The following is a 4697-nucleotide window of genomic DNA, read 5'->3' as shown; positions in this document are numbered from 1 at the left end:
TGTGTTTTGGGTTTTTTGGCTGTGCTCTCCTGCATATGGGGTCCTAGTTCAGGGATCAAATCCATGGATCGAATCCTCGCTTCCTAGAGTGGAAGCAAGGAATCTGAACCACACAAGAATCCCATGAATGTTTTTTATGTTTATTTCTAAACCCCTAATGGCAACATATTTCCCTTTGAATTAATCTTTTTTTGTATATACTCCCAGAAAATTCCTATTACTCTTCAAAGTTGTTGGTGATAATAGAACCCATTGGAAAATTTCTACTAAATTATAGAATGAGCATTTTCTTATTTTAATATTGGTAACATAAATTTGCTTGAAAAGTTAAGACCAGATGTGATACTCAATGCTAATGTCAAGTCAATTTTATAGATTTCCTCTTTATGCTGTACAGATTTCCCTATATTGTGAGGTAGAGCAGTCATGTTATAGTGGGATCAGTTGTAAAGTTAAAATCAAGTATACTCAAACTCTCCTGATGAAATAAACCATGACCAACACAGAGATGTAATCAGAAAATGCTTTTTTTAATGTAGCCAAAAGCAGCAGCATCTTGATCATAAGGTTTTATTTGGTTAATACTATTATTGAACTGGGAGAGAAAATAATACACCATCTCCAAAATCATCATCTCATCCTCCAGCCCCTCAGTTGATCATCTTCAACCATTTGAATTCATTTACCCCAGTTCTTTCTCTCCAGCAAGTCTGTAGCCTCATCTAGACTTCCAGTCCCTTTCCCCTACCATTTATCATTGTCCATGACTCCTTTCTTATCCTTGCTTCCTTCCTTATGAAGCATAGATGATGGCGTTTTGCACCACATTATTGGAAACATCCTAACCTGTGTGTCTTGTCCCCTCTGTCCTACCTGTCAGCCCTCGGTCTTTGAGACCCACTTTCTTGGCACCTGTACCCAAGCAGCAAGGCCTGATGGGAAGATGGGCACAAGTATGTTGACTGATCTCACTGCAGATTTTTGACCACACCTCTCAGGTGGGCACTTGTTGCTGCCAAACAAACCTTTAATTCCCTGGTGCTAGTTTAGTTGCTGAGTCGTATTCAACTCTTTCGCGACCCCATGGACAGTAGCCCGTCAGACTCCTCTTTCCGTGGGATTTCCCAGGCAAGACTACTGGAGCCGGTTGCCATTTCCTACTCCAGGGATCGAACCCTCCTCTCCTGTGTCTCCTGCATTGCAGGCAGATACTTTTACTGCTAAACCACCTGAGATGCCCTGTAATTCCCTAGTTAAGTTCACTTTCTCTCTCTGGTGACTATTTCTCATAGCGTTACTTATCTGACATCAAATACCCAACCTTCCCACATTACGTCTCAGATGATAACCTCCCAAGACTTTTAGAGATAAATAGATTGAAAGAGCTAACTAATCTCCCCATTTCACATTTCTGCCAGCCTTCCTACCTCCTACCTCTTTGTCACTTTACTGAATTCTAAGGTCAGTTCTTCCACTTATGCCTTGGATCCCAGCACCTGCTGACCTCAAGGGCTTTGCCGCTGTAAAGATCCCCACATTTTACTCCATTTATTTCTTGCATTGTTAAGTTTTACCTTCTTTCCTTGGTATAAAAGTACACTGTGATAGCTTTCATCTCAAACACACAAACTTTGCCTTCAATCATTTGGCTAACTCCCGCACCTTTACTGGTAGCTCAGCTGGTAAAGAATCCGCCTGCAATGCATGAGACTCCAGTTCGATTCCTGGGTTGGGAAGATACCCTGGAGAAGGGATAGGCTACCTACTGCAGTATTCTTGCCTGAAGAATCCTTAAGGACAAAGGAGCCTGGTGGGCTGCAGTCCATGGGGTCTCAAAGAGTTGGGTCATGACTGAGCAACTAAGCACACTCACAGCACCTTTCCAACAGAGCTTTTTGAAAGCATTATCCACTTTTCTGTCAACTTCTGTTTTCTCACTTGCTCCTTGACCCACCCACTCCAATCCAGTTGCACCACAGCCACTGAAACAGCTTTATTTAGCAAGAGTAAGAAATCCCCCCAATACTCATCCTTTCGAAAGCTTCGTTTGCTTGTTTTGCTCTAAGTGAAACCTGTCTCTCTCCCCTGGGGACACAATTTCCCCTGAAGCTCTCAGTGACTGTTTTCACTTCCGCTCTTACCCAAGCATTGCAGGGAGTGAATTCCTTGAACACTCAATGTCCTTCCCCTCCTGTTCCACTGTACTCTTCAATCCATCAATCACAGTCATTCCAGCTCTCTTCTGACTCCAGACCCATACTTGAGCACCTTTATGTGGCTGAAGAAAACTCTGCCGAGGTCAAGTGGGCCCTTAATACTGCCTATGAATTTTAAATTTATTACAGTGGTCTGTCTCTTCATTCCCTTCCTCCCCTTGACAACTGCTTCTCTCTTCACACTTGAAACACCTCCCTGCATATTCTTTCTTGGTTGATGACCTTGATTGTTATTTCACCGGAAGAAAAAAAAAATTAGAAACTACCAGGAGAGATCTTGCTTCCCCCTGCCCGCACGTACTTGCGATGAACTGTCTGTGCCTCCGCTAAGGCCAGCCTCTTCCTCCAAGCAGTAGATCTCCCAGTTCCAAAACCAGAATTTCCTGGTGTCTCCCCAACTCAACGGTAACTCCATCCTGCCAGTAACTCAGGCAAATAATTGCAGCATCCTGCTTGAGTTTATTTTCAGGCTTGCTAAGTCGTTTCAGTCGTGTCCGACTCTGTGCGACCCCATAGACGGCAGCCCACCAGGCTCTTCCGTCCCTGGGATTCTCCAGGCAAGAACACTGGAGTGGGTTGCCGTTTCCTTCTCCAGTGCATGAAAGTGAAAAGTGAAAGTGAAGTCAGTCATGTCTGACTCTTAGCAACCCCATGGACTGCAGCCTACCAGGCTCCTCTGTCCATGGGATTTTCAAGGCAAGAGTACTGGAGTGGGTTGCCATTGCCTTCATCCAGCTATCAGCAAATCCCATCAGCTTTACCTTGTGAACAGTCTCTACACTTCTCACTGCATTCAGTTATTCATACCTCCTGGCCCAAGCCCCACTATTCCTCACCTGTATGCTTAGTCTCTCAGTTACATCCGATTCTTTGTGACCCTATGGGCTATAACCCACTAGGCTTCTCTGTCCATGGAATCTTCCAGGCAAGAATACTGGAGTGCATTGCCATTTCCTTCTCCAGGGGATCTTCCCTACCCAGGGATCGAACCCGTGTCTCCTATGTCTCCTGCATTGCAAACAGATTCTTTACCCACTGCTAAATTACAGCAATTGCCTCCTAACTAATTTCCTTGCTTTTGACTTTGCTCCCCACCTCTTCCCGGCCCCAACAGCGTCTGCTCAATATGGAAGCAGCTGTGAAGTTGAAGTGCTCCTCAGCCCAAAACCCGGGCTTCCTGTCTCACAATGAAGGCTCCACTCCCCTCTTGCCCCATTCAGTCACCCTCTTCCTCACTTACTCTGCCGCAGCCACTCTGGCCTCCTTCTGAGTCTTTAAAGTTGCCAGGCACTTTCACACGCGTTCTTCCCTCTTTAAATGCTCTTCCTCCAGCCGCCTGCATCACTCATTCCCTCTGCTCATTCAAGGTTTCACAAGTCACCTCTGTGCTGTTATTTTACTTTATTTTTATTTCTTTCTTTAATCCCTGCCAGCTCTATTCTCAGAGCCGCTGTCCTTCCCGCATCCTCTTCCTGGGATGCCCTTCCCATGTGCAGCTCCCCAGCTGTCTTCTGAAGGTCTTCCTTGTGTGCACTCCTCGTCCGACTGCCAGCAATGGACAACTAGGAGGGCTAGTTCTCCCAACACTATAGGAAAGATTCTATTTGCTAAGGCTGAATCTTCAAGTAGGGCTTCAGCAAGGTCTTTTGTCCCAGTGTCCTTCATATCAGTTGAACAAGACCGAGTCAGGTTCAGAAGCAAAGGAAAGATTCATTATTAATGGAATAATGGACAGGCTCTGGGTCTAGAGCCTGATTACTCTTATTTAAATTGCAACCCTGCCCTCCACACCTGGAGCTCTTTCTCCTGCTATTCTTTGCTGTTGTTCAGTCACTAAGTCGTGCCCAACTCTTTGAGACTGAAAAAGCCCTGCTTGGGCATCCCTGGTAGCTCAGCTGGTAAAGAATCCACCTGCAATGCAGGAGACCCCAGTTCGATTCTTAGGTGGGGAAGTTCTGCTGGAGAAAGGATAGACTGCTCACTCCAGTATTTTTGGGCTTCTGAGGTGGCTCAGATGATAAAGAATCCACTTGCAATGTGGGAGACCTGGGTTCAATCCCTGGGTTGGAAAGATCCTCTGGAGGAGGGCATGGCAACCCACTCCAGTATTCTTGCCTTGAGAATCCCCATGGACAGAGGAGCCTGGTGGGCTACAGTCCATGGGGTCACAAAGAGTCAGACATGACTGAACGACTAAGCACAGCTTATTTAGTTTTCTTTTAAGTACTCAGAATCAGCTAGCATACTATAATTTATCTTTTCTCCCTCACAGATTGTGAATCCCATGAGGACAAGGATTTTCCCCTGTTTTGTTCACAGGTGTAGCCCTAGTCCCTTGAACAGTATCTAGTGTGGAGTTGGTACTCAATATGTATCTGCTCAATGAAAGACCACTTTTGTGCCAAAACTGGTGGTCAGTTCTCTAAATTTTATTTGAATTTACAATAACTTCACTGGTGATGACTCCCTCCTTGAAACATT

The sequence above is a fragment of the Ovis canadensis genome, chromosome 15 (genome assembly GCF_042477335.2).
Source record: "Ovis canadensis isolate MfBH-ARS-UI-01 breed Bighorn chromosome 15, ARS-UI_OviCan_v2, whole genome shotgun sequence".
Classification (NCBI taxonomy): Eukaryota; Metazoa; Chordata; class Mammalia; order Artiodactyla; family Bovidae; genus Ovis; species Ovis canadensis.
Note: the sequence above shows the minus strand (reverse complement) of the source record.